The 19,606-nt window shown below is 40.4% G+C and overlaps 1 pseudogene; it reads left to right on the forward strand.

Moving 5' to 3' along the window:
• The first annotated feature begins 247 nt into the window (after positions 1–247).
• On the forward strand, positions 248–19,038 carry LOC116626606 (annotated as a pseudogene).
• The last annotated feature ends 568 nt before the right edge of the window (positions 19,039–19,606 follow it).

Raw genomic sequence — 19,606 nt, forward strand, 5'->3', positions numbered from 1 at the left:
ACTGAGGGTTCTAGAGGGGAGGGGGGTGGGAGGATGGGTTAGCCTGGTGATGGGTATTAAAGAGGGCATGTTCTGCATGGAGCACTGGGTGTTATGCATAAACAATGAATCATGGAACACTACATCAAAAACTAACGATGTAATGTTAGTGATTAACATAATAAAAAAATTAAAAAATAAAAAATAATAATAAATAAAATAAAACTACATTGTAAAGTTGTATTTCATCAGAAACAGGGTGGCCAGGATGGTGAAGATTCTCAAAAGTAAGCTAGATAAGAAACTGAAGATGTTTACCCTATGGAAAAGAAAACACAACTGCTGTCTTCAAATAGTTGAGAGGATCTCTTGGGCGCCTGGGTGGCTCAGTTGGTTAAGCGACTGCCTTCGGCTCAGGTCATGATCCTGGAGTCCCTGGATCGAGTCCTGCATCGGGCTCCCTGCTCGGCAGGGAGTCTGCTTCTCCCTCTGACCCTCCCCCCTCTCATGTGCTTGCTCTCTCTCATTCTCTCTCTCTCAAATAAATAAATAAAAAATCTTTAAAAAAAAAAAAATAGTTGAGAGGATCTCAGGTATAAAAGTGAATAGATTTGTTCTGGAATGCTAAAGAGTAAATTTAAAAGAAGGCAGATTTTAGCTCACTTGTGCTGATTTTTGTGCTTGATTCATTTTTCACTCATTGTGAAGAGCCCTGAAGAGGATATACATCACTCCAATCCTTTCCAACAGTGAGATTCTCTGATATGAATGCATTTTTATTATATATTCCTCTGATTACTTTTAAAGGTAAGAATAGCCCTAGGCAAAATTGAGATCTTTCCTGAGTGCTTCCTTTGTGCCAGGAACCATGTGTCTTTATACATTATTTCCTACATCACTCCATCCCTAGTAATATGGCATCTCTGCAAGACTAAAACCATTTCAATGCTACCACTCTTTCATACAGTCCATGAAAATACACTACCTTCTTGTTAAAAATAAAACAAGGGCGCCTGGGTGGCTCAGTTGGTTAAGCGACTGCCTTCGGCTCAGGTCATGATCCTGGAGTCGCTGGATCGAGTCCCACATCGGGCTCCCTGCTCGGCAGGGAGCCTGCTTCTCCCTCTGACCCTCCCCCCTCTCATGTGCTCTCTCTCTCTCTCATTCTCTCTGTCTCAAATAAATAAATAAAATCTAAAAAATAAAAAAATAAAATAAATAAAACAAGTTCCGGGGGCGCCTGGGTGGCTCAGTCGTTAAGCGTCTGCCTTCGGTTCAGGTCATGATCCCAGGGTCCTGGGATCGAGCCCCGCATCGGGCTCCCTGCTCCGCGGGAAGCCTGCTTCTCCCTCTCCGACTCCCCGTGCTTGTGTTCCCTCTCTCCCTGTGTCTCTGTCAAATAAATAAATAAAATTTAAAAAAAAATAAAAATAAAAATAAATAAAACAAGTTCGGGAAATAAAATGTAGCTCCCATTTAATTTGCATACCAGATTTGGGAAAAGACTTAAATACTCCTCGATTAGTCCATAATCCAATTTTCCCCAATGTGCAGCCAGACATTTTAGAATCCACATCAGATATTGTTAACTGCCCATTCAATAGCTCTTCTCCCTTCTTTCTTGCTAGGAAAACCCTGATGTGATTAGATCAGCAATGTCCTCAGCCTCAATGGGTGAATCATACATTCATTCCATAAATATTTTTTAAGTACATACCTCCTATATGCCAAGAACTCAAGACTCTAGGATGTGAGTGGAAAAGCAATATCCTGTCCTTTTTAAGTTGCTATTCTAGTAGAGAAAGACAGATCAGAAACAATAAATATAATACCTAAGTAAATTATATGGTTTATTAGAAGATCAATGGCATTATGACGAAAAAGTAGAGCTCAGTAAAGGGAATGGAAGTGCCTGGGTAGAGGTTGAGAGGCAGGTTTCAATATTAAATAGGGTAATCAGGACAAGCCTTCTTGAGAAGGTGAGATTTGAGTAAAGACTTGAAATAGGTGGAGTGAGCCATGCTGATGTCAAAGGGAAAAGCATTCTAGACACAGGGCTCAGCTAGAGCAAAAGCCCTAAGGTAGGGGTACCCCTGGCATGTCAGAGGTAGAGCAAGAAGGCCTGTCTGGCTGGCTGGAGTGCAGAGTAAGCAGTTGATGACAAAGTCAGAGAGGTCACAAGGGTCCAGATGAGGCAAGACCCTGTAGGCATTATGAAGTCTTTGGTTTTTACTCTCAATGAAATGGGGACACTTCAATGGCTTTTGAACAGAAGAGTGACACTCCTGAATCCAAAGCCCAAGTTGATGACTCCTTCCATTTTGCATTTATCCAGCTGTTCCCCTAGACCCACCATCCACAAGATCAAAGAAGTCATTTAGGTTCAACCAATCTGCAATAAAACACCAACCAAGAACATTCTTCCGTTTAAATGTGTTAAGTGTGGTAGAGAGGTTTTTCTTCCTCCCTGCTTCCCATTCATACATATTAATACATTTAATCATCACAACAACCCTCAGATTAAGTATTATTATAATTCCTGTTTTATAGATGAGAACACTGAGACAGAGAATTTAAGTCAGACAACTATTAACCGTAGAGCCAGAACTGAAATCCTGGCTGACTGGTTCCAGAGACTGGGCTCTGAATCATTACACCAAGCAGCTTACACTCAGGTAGATACCTGCCAAGAAGATCCAGAGGCACTTTCCTGACTCAGTTCAAATAACCATCACCCAGACCAGAGACTGTGCAGACAGACGTAAGTCCCTGGACAAGCACTGTCCCATGCAGGAAGGCAGTGTGAGAAGGGGCAGGATTCCAGAAGGGAGAGGGTCCAAAAGAAGGAGAGGAAAATTCTTCCCTAATTACCATAATAGATGTCACTACATGGCATGACCCTGAATGTCTAGAACAAAGAACTTACTCCCTCTGACTCAAAGTATAGTTTTTTACCTTTTCATTAACAATTTTATATGATTAACTGGCATATAATATTGTTAATAATAGGTGGTAAGACATCCCTCCTACAAAAAGGGCAGAGTCCTGGAGTTACATAAGCAATGGTCATTCAAGAAACTCAGTAGATTGGGACATTTTGCCCGAAGCCCCCCTGATGCCAGCCTTCTCATAACAATTAGTAACAGGGAGCCTTTTGAGTTGCAATATGAATGTCTCACAGATATTTTACTTTCAAAGAGTTATTTTTCCCAAGAGGAAAAAAATAAACCTGAGTCAAAAGAGTTTTTTCTCTTTTCTTCCTGCCAAGGTCATTCCCTCAAATGAAAAGGACAACTTTGTCCAGCCAAGAAGACAAAAATTAACTTAAAAAAAAAAAAAAAAAAGGAGGTCACCTGAAAAACCCTACTCCTTGGGTAAATTAGGTCAGATATCTTGATTCTGTGCCTAACACACAGAATATAGTCTCTTAAAAGATTTAATAACTCTTTCACACCAGGCTAGGGCTATTGCCCTCACAGCCAATAAGCCCTTCAGGGAAAGTCAAAAACTCTAAGGTTTTCTTGCAAAAATAACTCTGCTCTTTACTAATTCCAAATACTCATGTCTCCCACCGCAGTGGTTCTCAAACTGTTAGACTCACCCCTTTCTATAGCAAATATTTTTCATTGCCCTTATACAGTCCTAAAATGAAATCCATACAAAATTGTAACCTACCTACACATACAACTTTTAAACAAAACCAAAATATGCCCTGACTATAACACAAAGGAGAAGCAGTCAATGCATCTACATGTGAAATCTATGGGAAGTTGACATCTACTAACAAATTAAGGTGTGTTGTATTGATGATCCAAATGCCAAAAGCAGCATGGCCATTGGGCAATGTGGTTTTCCAAAATGCGGAACAACTCTTGATAAAGTTTGAAACAAATCAAGTATACTCTTCCTTCCATTTATAGTTGTTTTAGTTATAGAAAATTCAGCCTATTTTTAAACCATGCAAAAGATAAGGTAATGTAAAATGTTATTAGGTTCTAGACTCATAAACAGGTTTTCACCTACCCAAGTGACAGGTGAGGCAATCAAAAGTTATGCAGAGGAATGAAACCCACAGTGAATATCAACCTCAATGGGGAAAAGCTGAGAGCCTTTCCCTTAAGATCAGGAACACAACAAGGATGCCCACTCTTGCCACTATTGTTCAACATAGTACTAGAAGTCCTAGCAACAGCAATCAGACAACAGAAAGAAATAAAAGGTATTCAAATTGGCAAAGAAGTCAAACTCTCTCTCTTCGCAGATGACATGATACTTTATGTGGAAAATCCAAAAGACTCCACCCCCAAATTACTAGAACTCATACAGCAGTTCAGTAATGTGGCAGGATACAAAATCAATGCACAGAAATCAGTTGCTTTCTTATACACTAACAATGCAACTGTAGAAAGAGAAATTAGAGAAACGATTCCATTTATAATAGCACCAAAAACCATAAGATACCTCGGAATAAACCTAACCAAAGAGGTAAAATATCTATACTCTAGGAACTACAGAACACTCATGAAAGAAATTGAAGAAGACACAAAAAGATGGAAAAACATTCCATGCTCATGGATCAGAAGAATAAACATTGTTAAAATGTCTATGCTACCCAGAGCAATCTATACCTTCAATGACATCCCGATCAAAATTCCAATGACTTTTTTCAAAGTGTTAGAACAAACAATCCTAAAATTTGTATGGAATCAGAAAAGACCCCGAATAGCCAAGGAAATGTTGAAAAAGAAAAACAAAGCTGGGGGCATCATATCACCTGATTTCAAGCTATATTACAAAGCAGTCATCACCAAGACAGCATGGTACTGCCACAAAAACAGACAGATAGACCAATGGAACAGAATAGAGAGTCCAGATATGGACCCTCAACTCTATGGTCAAATAATCTTCGACAAAGCAGGAAAAAATATGCAATGGAAAAAAGACAGTCTCTTCAATAATGGTGCTGGGAAAATTGGACAGCTATATACAGAAGAATGAAACTCGACCATTCTCTAACACCATACACAAAGATAAACTCAAAATGGATGAAAGACCTCAATGTGAGACAGGAATCCATCAAAATCCTAGAGGAGAACATAGGCAGTAACCTCTTTGACATCGCCCACAGCAACTTCTTTCAAGATATATCTCCAAAGGCTAGTGAAACAAAAGCAAAAATGAACTTTTGGGACTTCATCAAGATAAAAAGCTTCTGCACAGCAAAGGAAACAGTCAACTAAACAAAGAGGCAACCCACAGAATGGGAGAAGATATTCGCAAATGGCATTACAGGTAAAGGGCTGATATCCAAGATCTATAAAGAACTTCTCAAACTCAACACCCAAAAAACAAATAACCCAGTCAAAAAATGGACAGAAGACATGAATAGACACTTCTCCAAAGAAGACACACAAATGGCTTACAGACACATGAAAAAATGTTCATCATCATTAGCCATCAGGGAAATTCAAATCAAAACCACATTGAGATACCACCTTACACCAGATAGAATGGCAAAAAATTGACAAGGCAAGAAACAACAAATGTTGGAGAGATTGTGGCGAAAGGGGAACACTCTTACACTGTTGGTGGGAATGCAAGTTGGTACAGCCACTTTGGAAAACAGTGTGGAAGTGCCTCAAAAAATTAAAAATAGAGCTACCCTATGACCCAGCAATTGCACTACTGGATATTTACCCCAAAGACACAGACGTAGTGAAAAGAAGGGCCATATGCACTCCAATGTTGATAGCAGCAATGTCCGCAATAGCCAAACTGTGGAAAGAGCCGAGATGCCCTTCAACAGATGAATGGATAAAGAAGATGTGGTCCATATATACAATGGAACATTACTCAGCCATCAGAAAGGATGAATACCCAACTTTTACATCAACATGGATGGGACTGGAGGAGATTATGGTAAGTGAAACAAGTCAGAAGAGAAAGTCAATTATCATATGGTTTCACTTATTTGTGGAACATAAGGAATAGCATGGAGGACATTAGGAGAAGGAAGGGAAAAATGAAGGGGAGGAAATCAGGGAATGGAGGGATGGGTTGGCCCGGTGATGGGTATTAAGGAGGGCAAGTACTGCATGGAGCACTGGGTGTTATACGAAAACAATGAATCATGTATCACTACATCAAAAACTAATGATGTATTGTATGGTGACTAACATAATGTAATAAAATTAAATTTTTTAAAAAGTTATGCAGAACATCAAACAATTCTTCCTTGTGTAGGACTGTCCTACAAATTTCAACTTTCTAATATCCCTAGGCTTTGCCCACCAGCATCCTCTCAGACAACCAAAATACCCCTCAGTTTTCGAAAATGCTCTCTAGGGGACAGTATCATTCCTATTGGTGATAAGGTATACTCTTCATGCACTTCAAAAAATAAGTACATTTCAATAGAAATCTCACTTTAAAGTTCAATTTCTCAGATTTAGCTTTGACATCAGAAGAGTGGAAACATGTCTGAATTTTGGGGTCATACCTGGGTTTAAATCTTATTTCACCACTAACTACCTGGGTGACCTTGAGCAATCCCTTAACCTCTCTAAACAGAAACTTTTCTCCTATAAAAAGGAGAAAATGATGTCTTTACAGAAGAGCCACAAATATAACTCAACCCAACTCAGTAATGTCTTGATTGTCCATAAACTAATCTGGCATTTCTCCCAGGTTCCCATTTGCTGGTTAATGGGGAAAGAATTAACTATATGTCCAATGCAGTTTAAATTTAATCCAATCTGATAATTTCAACAATCTCTTTGGGCAGTGTTGAGAATCTCTAGGGGAAAAATATGTTGAGGCTCTCAACAGGGCCAGTTTCATAGGTCTGAGACCTGTGCAGTTGCACGGTCCTACTCTTAGAAGGACCCCACACCTGGTTTGATGCTCTGCTGTTGCAGCCTTAAAATTCTTAATTTTTGAACAAGGGGCTTGTATTTTTATTTTGCACTGGGCCCCAAAAATTATGTAGTCAATGCTGGCCCTCGTCAGCTGCCTCCTTCCCCTGTTTCTCTCCCTGAGATGACATCTGGATATCTGAGGAGAAGGAATATCATGATGGGTCTTTACAACCCTGAGAGAAGAGCCTCCTAGCCTCATGGGGGTCATTGGCATGCATTAGGAAGTTACTATTGATCTCAAGACAACAACCATTATTCACTGGGGGCCTCTTGCTTGGTCAGGACCAAGTAACACTTCTAACACCTCTGCATAGCTCAGCTTCACCCCTACTATGTTGGCTACAGACTGTGGAGTGACTACTCTGACCCTCACCCAGTCTACTGGCCTGTCTGTACACCTGCCTTGACAGGGCAGGGTGGGCAGATGGTGCCTTGGAAGGCCTACTGGCTCTAGTCACATCATCTACAAAACATGGAATTGGAAGCAGCATAGGAAAACAAAGCCAGAGGATCTCCTTCTGTCTGTGGTGCATAGCTAAGTTGTTATGGTCATACGCCCAAGCTGGTACAAGTGAACAGGACAAAAGTGAGCTTTCTACGGCCCCCAACTTGGAAATGGGCAATATCTTCCCTCTTTGTCCTTATTATTATTCTCATTTCCCCCAAGCTATGGGGGAAAATTACAAGACACAAATCACTATCTTCTCTTTCTATTCCTTTTCTACAGTCTCCTTGGCCAAAAAATGTACATGTATGAGGGAGGGAGGTCTTTACTTTCCTAACATCATATCCTCCTACTTCTTGATGCTAATCTTGTGAAGCCTTAAGTGTGTATAAGGGTGTCCTCTGTATTCAGTGAATGGCCCTCTAAGATCTGGATCTTCTGGGCTCAGCTAGTGATGTGCTAAATGGGAAATAAAGTAATTAAGCAAACCCCCTATCTGCACAACACCTGGCTAAGAGGTCAAGAGTTCACCTTCTCTTTCTCTACTATAGTAAACCTCATGGCTCTTCCATAGAACCTTTGCAATAAAACATGATGTAAGAAGGAAATTCAAATGCATCCATTTAACATTTGCAAAAACATTAAACCAAGAACATTTGTTTTGCAGGTCGGTTTCAAGTTTTGGTTTTTAGATTCCTTCCCTTTCAACAACCCTACCTTTTTCTTTTGCAATTCTTGAGTTTATACAATATCCAAAGCAATCAGAAAGAGAGTCTGCACATGACTATTCAGGGATGGAATTAGCTCTGCTTTAAACCTCCTGCCTGCATCCCAGCTCTAACCTTTCCCTGAATGGCCCACTAGGCCCTTAGACTCAGAAACTCCACAACTGAATCCATTTACCTTTTCCCAAAACTAACTTTCCTTCCTGACTTTTTTCTTTTTTCAGCAGTAGCAAATAAGGTTAAAACAGCAGCTCCCGACCTTTCCCGGTTCACAGCATCCTTAGTGTCTTGTTAATTTTTTCACAGTGTCCCTAGACCAAAAGAAATACTTAATAGTTTCATTTCCTAGGGAGTCAGGTCCAAACAACTTTTTAAGTATGTGTGCCCTAGCAATTTGAATAATAATACACATATACTTTTACAAAAATATTTTATTTCATCCTTAAATAACTACATTTACTTAATAATGAGATCTCTGCACCTTCTGGGCACTGTACCACTTCTGCAATCTTGGAATCAAATTGGGCACCACCACCCTCACTCCCTGTTCTGCAGTAATTTTCATGTTGTACTTGTTTTTTATCACAGCAACCACCAAAAACCCAGCCTTGCAAAGATACAACAGCACCAAAAGGAATGTATCATTATGATGTCAACACAGTGGCCTACGTCTAGCTCATCATTTGCATGATGTCCAACAGTCATGGAGTATAATTATGTTTCCCTGGAAATTTTTAAATGTCCCACAACACCCCCTGAGGTGTTCCAGAACACCTCAGCCAGTTTGGGAACTGCAGGGTTAGAATGATAGTTTGGAGCATGCTATGATAGACCACTGCAGTAATGACCCCGCAACTCTTTGTACTCATGCACTAGAGCGAGTGCGACTTAGTCTGGCCAATGGGACATCAGTAAATGTAACAGAGGCAGAGTTTGAAAATTACCTGTGCTTTGGAATTTGCCCTCTCTTGCTGCTGGAAGCCCTTCTGCCACTGTATGACCCACCTGGGCTAGCCCCCCTTGGAGATAAAAGATCTCATGGAGAGAGGCCCCAGTCATCTCAGCCACCCCAGATACTTGAGGAAAACCTAGACCACCCGGCTCTAGCCAAGCTGACTCAGACGAAAAGAGCTGCCCACTGAGCTACAGAATCATAAAACATAATGAAACTTTCTTTTTAAACCACTATGTTTGGGGTGTTTTTTAGGTAGCCAAACTAACTGACAGAATGTTAAAGAAATTGCACTTCATACTTTAGGTGATGGAAAACCAATAAAATAATCACTTTCTTAAGTTGAATAGAGGGGCGCCTGAGTGGCTCAGTCAGTTGAGCATCCAAGTCTTGGTTTCAGCTCAAGTCATGATCTCAAGCCCCACCTCAGGCTCTGCACTCAGCAGGGAGTCTGAGATTCTTTCTCTCTCATTCTCCCACTCCCTCCTTCAGCTCGTGTGTGCTCCAGTACGCACATGCACTCTCTCTCTCTCTCTCAAGTAAATAAATAAACCTTTCAAAAAATTAAGTTGAATAGAGTTAAAATGAATGAATATGATCATTCAATTGTCTCCTCAGAATTCTCTTACAAATAGCTTGTGATTTCCAGTCTTACAGCCTCAGGAGTAGAACCTGAAATTCATAAACATTTCAATTTTATTATAAACAAGATTAGAATATTGACTTCATTTGTTTGAACCACAGTTTCTACAATTATAATGTAAGTGATCATTAATCTATAAGGAAGCCTGTTTGTAAAGGAAAATGTGAATTTTAATTGGATTGTCAAAAAGGTGAATGGATATCTTGTAAAATACAAGAATGGCCCATTCAACCAAAGTTCTGATTACTGACCACTTTAACCACAGTGGCTGACACCCAACAGCAAACCCAGAACCAAATGAAAATGGCCTCACAGCGGCAGAAATGTGTCTGTCACAAGATGCTAAATCTTAATGCTAATCAGAGACCTTACGAACCAAATGCTAATTCAGCATAGCAGGGTCTCAACCAGAGCACACAGACGATCAATGGAACAGTTTTCAGCAGGGGAAGTAGGCCAACCATCTAAAAAACACAGGCGTGACCTTAAAAGTACAACCAGGAGCTGCTCTTCAGGACTACGTGGTTTAATGTAGTCAGAGAACATCACCATTCTACAGCACAATAAAATGTTTTTTTATAAGGATGAGACTGAGTCATCAAGAAAATGTTGAATGTTTATGAAAATAAATTGAAAGCCCTTCAGTAAGATTTCCATTAAAGGGGCACCTGGGTGGCTCAGTTGTTAAGCGTCTGCCTTCGGCTCAGGTCATGATCCCAGCGTCCTGGGATCGAGCCCCGCATCAGGCTCCCTGCTCCGCGGGAAGCCTGCTTCTCTCTCTCCCGCTCCCCTGCTTGTGTTTCCTCTCTCGCTGTGTCTCTCCCTGTCAAATAAATAAATAAAATCTTAAAAAAAAAAAAAGATTTCCATTAAAAATGATTTTAAAAAATAGTAGGGGTGCCTGGGTGGTTCAGTCATTAAGCGTCTACCTTCAGCTCGGGTCATGATCCCAGGGTCCTGGGATCAAGCCCCACATCGGGCTCCCTGCTTGGCGGGAAGCCTGCTTCTCCATCTCCCACTCCCCCTGCTTGTGTTCCCTCTCTTCGCTGTGTCTCTCTGTGTCAAATAAATAAATAAATCTTGAAAAAGAAAAATAATATAGGCTCTTAAAGGAGTAAATGTTAGCTATCTAGAAACTTCACTTATTTGGAAAATTCCAATTCCCAGGAGCCATTACAAATGATGATTTTGGTATCTCCATAAATTAGAGGTAATTCTGTGCATCATCTCACCCTGGAATTGGTATTATCCACAGTTTTATTCTCTTGAGTAGGAGAATTCTCCCAACCCCCAACAGCACGAGGATGACTGAGGTACTGGTTCTCCTCAGACAACAGCTTCAGCTTCCTGAGCAGGAGACAGAATAGGCAGTAGAGGAACAAGATGACACTATTGCCTCATTTGGGCCCACAGGTGAGCCCCTTTTTGACCAGGTGAGGCTCTGCCGAGAAGGTAGGAGGGTGAAGCCAGTAGCCATAGATAACCAGTGGCCAGGCATCCTGCGAGGGGTGTCTATGTAACAAAGGTGTCCAGCTGGGAAAAGCTGACCCAATTCCAGATTTCCTGCTCACCCCATCAGGGAAACTCCCCGTGAAACAAAAGAAGAAGGGAAAGCACACACCAGCCACCATAAACACGGAAAACACAGCCATAAGTACAGCCTATACGCAGGCAAAAATGCAATTAATCTATTTGTACGTAGTTACAGAAGCTTTAGAAAATATAGGGGAGGAAAGAGAGAGAGGAAAAGAGCTGTCTACATACGTATATAATAAATGTGTTCATATGCAAAATGCTATATTAGAATCTTCTTCATTTATCGGTATATACATCAACAGAATCATTTTTAATTGCTGCATCATTTCCAACTTTACAGCCATATCCTTTTAATCAACCCCAAGTTTTGGATATCCAAATTCTATTTTGTTTCTTCTTATTTCTTGGGGGTGTCAGGAAGCCCTGGTTCAATACTAACTGATCACTAGAGAGGAGTCAGACAGATAGAAATCAAAATATCAGCCTTATTTTTTATATATTTATAAAAGTTGGATGGAGGACATGCATCAGTGGTGCAGCCCAATGAGATTCCTAACACAGTATCTGGAGTTGAGGAGTTTCCTAGACAGGCACAGGTAGAGCTGGAAAACTTCCCCGGTGTGGGGAGGCCTTCCCCATAAAAGCTGCATTTGGCAGAGAGCCAATGAGGACAGGTTTTCTGCAGGCAGAGTGATCCGAAGTGCCAGAACAGAGGCAGCAGAACCCTGAGCACAACCAAGCAAGTTGCTCCTCTTCCCCTGGGGAGGAGCATGCAGTGGATTCCAGAAGGATTCCAGAAATGTCTGTCCCTCCACACAGAAACCAGGCAAAAGCAGGTTACCCACCCAATGCCATTTCAAAAACAAAGCTGTAACAAATATGCTTAAAGGTATACCATTCTGCATTTGTCCTATTATTTTCCTAGAACAAATTCCCACAAGTGGGATTCCCAAGTCAAAGCTAAAAGCATTTTTAAAGCCTTTCACACACACTATCAAATTGCAGAGAAGACTACAAATCTACACTCCCAACAGCAATGAATGAAAATACCCACTTCTTCACATCTTTTGCTATTGAAATAGATTAAAATGGTATCTCATTATTGTGTTGGTTTGCATTTTGTTACTAGTAAGGCTAAAATTTTTCCATATATTTATTGGCCATTTTAATTTTTTTCTTTTCTGACTCCTTTGATACGCCCTTTGCCCATTTCTTTAGTGAGATTTTCATATTTTTATTCATTTGTAAGATGCAAAAATATTTAAGCAAGTCACTCTTTTTAATCTTACAATTGTGATGCATTGGATAGCAGTTAGAGTCATAAGTTTAACAAAGCATGAGACTGATGTTGAGAGTGATCATTTCCATATTTATTCAAACTTTTCCTCCTATCAAATCAAGAACCTATTTGAAGAAAGGACAGGTTTTTGGAAAAGGTCAACACCTAGAGCCCACAGAAGTGCTTAGATTTAATATCCTCTGATATTTAGTCCATGCACTGACATTTGTATTTCAAACTTTAAGAAACCTAGTAATTATTGATACAGAAATTTAAAAATTAAAAAAAATTAACAGATGTACTTTATTTCAAGCATATTCAGTACATGGAAATTTGAAATTTTAAAGAAAAAAAACCCTCAGAGTGTTACTTATTCTCTTTATTAAAAGATTGCCATCAGAAACATCAGGTATAAACTACTGGCTAAGGCAAGGTCCACTGTTAAAATGGTTGAACTTGGGGCAGCTGGGTGGCTCAGTCAGTTAAGCATCTGACTTCGGCTCAGGTCATGATCTCAGGGACCTGGAATCAAGCCCCTGCCTCCGGCTCTGTGCTCAGCAGGGAATCTGCTTGTCCCTCTCCCTCTGCCCCTCCCTCTGCTTGTGCTCTCGTGCTAATAAATAAAATCTTTTAAAAAAAAAAATGATTGAGGGGCACCTGAGTGGCTCAGTAGTTTAAGTATCTGCCTTTAGCTCCAGTCATGATCCCAGGGTCCTGGGATCAAGTTCCACATCGGGCCCCCTGCCCAGCAGGGAATCTGCTTCTCCCTCAACCCCTCCCCCCTGCTCATGATCTCACTCTCTCTCTCTCTCTAATAAATAAATAAAATCTTAAAAAAAAAAAAAAGATTGAACTCATACAGACATTTTAGAATTAACAGGTAGTTCCCAGGATTTTGGTCCATAATTTCCCAAGGATAGCTACTTTATGTTTTTTGATAATACAATTAACCACTGGCAAACAGAATACTCTTTAAAGAACTTTTAATGCATTATTCAATAATATTTTTGTTATTTAAATTCCAGTTAGGGGGCACCTGGGAGGCTTAGTCGGTTAAGGTTAAACGTCGGACTCTTGATTGCACTCAGGTCATGATCAAAGGTCATGGGATCAAGTCCCACCTAGGGCTCTGCACTCAGCCACTCAGCATGGAGTCTGCTTATCCCTCTCCCTCTGCTCCTCCCTCTGTTCCTCACCCCCCCCACCCGTTCATCCTCACCCATATGCTCTCTCTAAAATAAATTTTTTTAATTCCATTTAACATACATTGTATATTAATTTCAGGTGTGCAATATAGTGATTTGGCACATCCATACTTCACCCAGTGTTCATCACAAGTGCACTCCTTAATCCCCATCACCTATTTCACCCATCCCTCACCCACCTCCCCTCTGAAAACCATCAGTTTGTTCTCTATAGTTAAGAGTCTGTTTTTTGGTTTGCCTCGCTCTTTTTTCCCCCTTTGCTCAATTGTTTTGTTTCTTAAACTCCACATATAAGTGAAATCATGTGGTATTTGTCTTTCTCTGGCTGACTTATTTCACTTAACATAATGCTCTCTACTCCATCCATGTTGTTGCAAGTGGCAAGATTTCATTCTTTTTATGGCTGAGTAATATTCCATTGTATATATACACTACTTCTTCTTTATTCATTCATCAATCAGTGGACACTTGGGCTGTCGCCATAATTTGGCTATTGTAGATAATGCTACTAAAAACATCAGGGTGAATGTATCTCTTTGAAATAGTATTTTTGTATTCTTTGAGTAAATAACCAGTAGTGTGATTGCTGGATCATAGGGTAGTTCTATTTTTAACTTTTTGAGGAAACTTAATACTGTTTTCCACAAGTGACTGCACCAGTTTGCATTCCCATCAACAGTGCAAGAGGGTTCCCCTTTCTCCACATCCTTGCCAATACCTGTTGTTTCTTGTGTTGTTGATTTTAGCCATTCTGACAGGTATGAGGTGATATCCCATTGTAGTTTTGATTTGTATTTCCCAGATGATCAGTGATGTTGAGCATATTTTCATGTGTCTGTTGGCCATCTAGATGCCCGCTTTGGAGAAATGTCTGCTCTTGTCTTCTGCCCATTTTTAAATTGGATTTTCATTTTTGGGTGTTGAGTTTTATAAGTTCTTTACAGATTCTGGATACTAACCCTTGATCTGATATCATTTGCAAGTATCTTCTCCCATTCCATAGGTTGCCTTTTAGTTTTGTTGATTGTTTCCTTCACTGTGCAAAAGCTTTTTATTTTGATGAAGTCCCAATAGTTTATTTTTGCTTTTTTTCCCCTTGCCTCAGGAGACATATCTAGAAAGAAGTTGCTACAGCTGATGTCAAAGTGGTTACTGCCTGTGTTCTCTAGGATTTTTATGGTTTCAGGTCTCACGTTTAGGTCTTTAATCCATTTTGAATTTTTGTGTATAAGAAAGTGGTCCAGTTTCATTCTTTTGCATGTTGCTGTCCAGTTTTCCCAACACCATTTGTTGAGGAGGCTATCTTTTTCCCATTGGATACTCTTTTCTGCTCTGTTGAAGATTAATTGACCATATAGTTGTGGGTTTCAATATCTGTAAGAGGTCTTAAAGTAATGGATGTTGAGCAAATAGTAGTAAACAATGCCTTAACCAAAAAATGTCCTTATTCATTCTTTCCATTAAGAAAATTTCCATTCTTAAAAATGAAACAAGACAAAGCAGAGAGGGAGACAAACCATAAGAGACTCTTAATCATAGGAAACAAACTGAGGGTTGCTGGATGGGAGAGGGGTGGAGGGATGCAGTAACTGAGTGATAGACATTGGGGAGGGTATGTGTTATAATGAGCACTGGGTATTATGTAAGACTGATGAATCACAGACCTGTACCCCTGAAGCAAATAATACATTACATGTTAATTAATTGAATTAAAATTTAAAAAAGAAAATTTCCATTTTTTTAATTTCTATTCTTAACAGCAACATACATACTTTGAAATCTACCTAATCACTAACCTTCAGAATTCTAAACTTCTTGCTATTATGCACTGTCCCCGAATATTCCATCATCTTTATATCTCTCCATAAAGTATAACAATACCTGTTAGAGCCCTCATCATTCAACATTGATTAATTCAATAAACATTTTTGAGAACTTGCTGACAAACATTCTTAAAAACTTAGTCAGTGCTACATTAGGAACTAAGGATACAAGGACAGGTAAAACAGTTCCTACCCTCAAGCAAAACATGGTCTAGAGTTTATAGTCTAGCAGGGAAGAGTGTCTATAGTGTATAGCAGGGGAGACAGAAAAAGAGAATCCACTGTGGTATAATCAAGCACTGACGCTGACACAGCCCAAGGGAACCGTCACTAACTGAGGCTGAGGCAATCCGAGGCAGCTGCCAGGAGGGAGTGATGAGTCACTGAGTCCTGTAGAATTGAGGAGGTTCTAGCCAGGGGGAAGAGGTATGTGTAAAGGTACAGAGGCAGGATGGGGCACAACGAGGAGAACTAGTATGGGAGTTCAGTGCAGATCAAACATAGAGTTGGGGTGGGCACTGGCAATGGTGAGAGACTGCACTATAGAAGGAATATATCTTTACATCTCAATGAATGCTGACAAAAGTTGATGAGGAAAGGACTAGTCTCACCCTCCTCCCCCATTTTACAATTAAAGAAACAGAAGCCCAGTTAAGATTAAGTGACTTGCCCAAGGTCATATATTGTAGAAGTGGATAAGATAAAATTCCAACTTAGAAATTCTGATTCCAGAGCCTATGCTCATCTGCTAATCATGAATGGATTGTATGCTATGCTAAGGAATTTGAATTTTACCCTGAAGGTCATGGGAGGCCAACAATTTTAGGCAGGAGAATGATAGGGTCCATTTTGCCTTTTAAAAGGATGACCCAGAGGCACCTGGGTGGCTCAGTCGTTAAGCGTTTGCCTTTGGCTCAGGTCATAGTCCCAGGGTCCTGGGATCAAGCCCCACATCGGGCTCCCTGCTCAGCGGGAAGCCTGCTTCTCCCTCTCCCACTCCCCCTGCTCGTGTTCCCTCTCTCACTGTCTCTCTCTCTGTCAAATAAATAAATAAAATCTTTTAAAAAAATAAAAATAAAAAAAATAAATGAAAGGATGACCCAAGTTACTGAAGGAAGCAGGGCTAGACCTGAGATGGAACTATGTACAATTCTGCATGTTGTTCCCTGAACAACTCTAGGGAGGGCCATTAAGCCTGGTCTATGAATGGCACCTGTGAAGTTGTGTAGTGCACAACCTACATGACCGTATTTGATGTAATCACAAGTTAGGAGGCTACTACAGTAATCCAGACATAAAATGTATGAGCGATTAAACTAAAAAGAGCAATGGCAGAAAAGGGAATGGTTTATAATGCAGAAATAATGATGTAGAATCAAGAGGAGTTAGTGGCTGATTGGATGAAGATGGTGACACAGAGAGAAAAAGAAAATGGTTTTATTCTGTCTCAGTCTAAGTTGGAACTACATTTTTTCACCTTCTTCCCTGTTTGGTTCTGGGTTAGAAACTTGCACATGATTTGGAAAGTGAAATGAAGCAGCAGACTTTATGCTCTAAAGGTCATCATGGTTAGAGGTGAGGAGAAAGAGATGCAGAGAAGCAAGCAGGTGCCAATCTGTATTTGTTCTTCCCACTCTGCACCCTCCTCTGCCTCCAGATCCAGCTGTTCTTCCCATCTGCCTGCCCTGCTGACCAACAGCAACCCATGACCAGATACCCAACTGCAAACTCACAGAGGCAACCACAAGGACCAGATCACAGCCCTGCACAGACCTCCATGGTCCTCTTTATGGACCTTTCAGCAGATACCCCTCAAGCTCTGTCCACCAGGCCAGGGCTTCAGGAGGACTGCCTAGTGACCTCCCTGCTCCACCAACTCTCCTCTCCTCTCCTCCCTCCCCACCTACTTCTCCAGCTTCAGTTCCTGATCCCAGCAGGCTTTTTCATAGCAATTGAATAGATCAGTCTGAAATTCATATAGAGCTGCAAAGAACATATAAGAGTCAAAAGAGCTTTGGAAAATAAAAAAGTCGGAGGATGTCAAGACTTATTATAAAGGAATCTATCACAGAGCTGTAAATATGGACACCCTAATTACACAGTGACAAAACCTGTGGTAAACTTGCCTGGGATAACTTGGAAAGCAGACCACATGCCCACTGAGACTGTAACTCTGGGGGATGTGGTTGGCAGGAGAATAACTGTGGGCTCACTTTTCTTTGTATGTCAAGCAAAGTATTATAAGAAATGAGCTCAGGAAATAACTGGCCAGTTTGCAAGCAGCAATTGAGTGTCCAGAAATCAGGGATCTGACTAGGAAGGCTATATGAAAACTATTAGAGCCCAAATTTTCAGACAATTTTGAAAAAAAATTTGAACACAAAAGCCCACTGAAACCTAGCTTTGCTGCTTTCACTGGGGCTAACAAAGTTAGTTGTGGTGGGGTTTGGGTGTGAGGGCCCTGACTGAAGACGTAGGACTGTCTCCCACTGTCCCTAACACCACTGCGAGACTTCCATCCATTCATCATTAGAGGAAACACAGTCCTGATGCAAAGGAACGTGGATCAGAGTACAAGTATTCAAGGGCCATGCCACCCTCTAGGAAGTGTGGACAATGCAGCAGTAGCAGCAACCTTCCAAAGTGCTCCTGCAACAAGACGGAGAAGGGCCTTGCCTTCATCTCTGAGAGGTTCCCATCCAGATGAACTCCATGCCTAAAGGATGTGCAGAAAGTCCAAGCTTCAGGAATATATGTAATTTCTCTTGGAACTGGGCTTCTAACAACTTTAATGTATGCCAACAAAAGCACTGTAAATAGGGCTTTTTCTAAGAAAAAGTGCCCAAAGATTCACTACACTTGGTTACTAGTATTCTTGGCTGGATCTTCTTCTGTTCTCTTTCATTTTCAGTCACTTTATTACAATTTAATCTTTGTAAAATCCTATTTTGGGTCATTCAAGCTTCTGGGAAGTACTTTGGATTATTGGAAATACAGTCTTCCTTCTTAAAGTCTTTTTCATAGCCTTGAAATGCCTTATTTTATTGGTACCTTCTTTCATTATGCCTTCTAAATCCAAGGATTACTGGTATGTGTTCTTAGAAGAATTGTGTCAGTATAAATTAATTTTGTTCCCATATCTGTTTGGTTCCATTACCTTATTAACAACAGGGAGTTTGGTAATATAACTAGAATCTTGGGATGTTACTAGGTTTATTCTACTTCGTTTTAAAGTTTTTGTTTTTGTTTTTTTGGAAATATGAGGACTTTCAGACAGGTTTTGTGAATATTTTTTACATGACCAAGCCACAAAGTTACTCGTTCAGATGATATCTGACCAATATGTCAAGCACAATTTCCTAAGATTATTTTTCCCATCTGTCAGCATATATTTCCCAAAGAATGCATTACCTCATGGTTTCATTAAGAGAATGTCCAATAGTCAGAACTATGATTTCAAACCACATAACCAAATGGAAATATGGGGCTACTTCATCACACCTTCAAACATACTTAAGTCCTATGAACTATTAAGATCACAAAATAGTAATTGCATTTGGTTACAATGACTATTACTAAAGTCACTGGGATAGATTTCTTTGCTAAAAATTAGAAAAATATTTCCAGCGGAGCCTGGGGTGGCTCAGTCAGTTAAGCGTCTGATTTTTTTTTTTTTTTAATCTATTTGACAGAGAGATGGCGAGAGCAGGAACACAAACAGGGGGAGTGGGAGAGGGAAAGGCAGGCTTCCCAGTGAGCAGGGAGCCCAATGCGGGGCTCGATCCCAGGACCCTGGGACCATGACCTGAGCCAAAGGCAGACGCTTAACGACTGAGCCACCCAGGCACCCCTAAGTGTCTGATTCTTGATTTTGACTCAGGTCATGATCTCAGGGTCATGAGATGGAGCCCTGTGTCTGGCTCTGCATTCAGTGGGAAGTCTGCTTGAGATTCTCTCTTCCTCTCCCTCTGCCCCTCCCCATCACACTCTCTAAAATAAATAAATCTTTAAAAAAAAAAAAATGTTTCCAAACATTTTTGGAGCATAAGAGTAAGATTTAAGTATTTCATTTTTTTAAAAGATTTTATTTGTCAGAGAGAGA

This window comes from Phoca vitulina, unplaced genomic scaffold, assembly GCF_004348235.1.
Source record: "Phoca vitulina isolate PV1807 unplaced genomic scaffold, GSC_HSeal_1.0 scaffold2, whole genome shotgun sequence".
NCBI classification, from domain to species: Eukaryota; Metazoa; Chordata; class Mammalia; order Carnivora; family Phocidae; genus Phoca; species Phoca vitulina.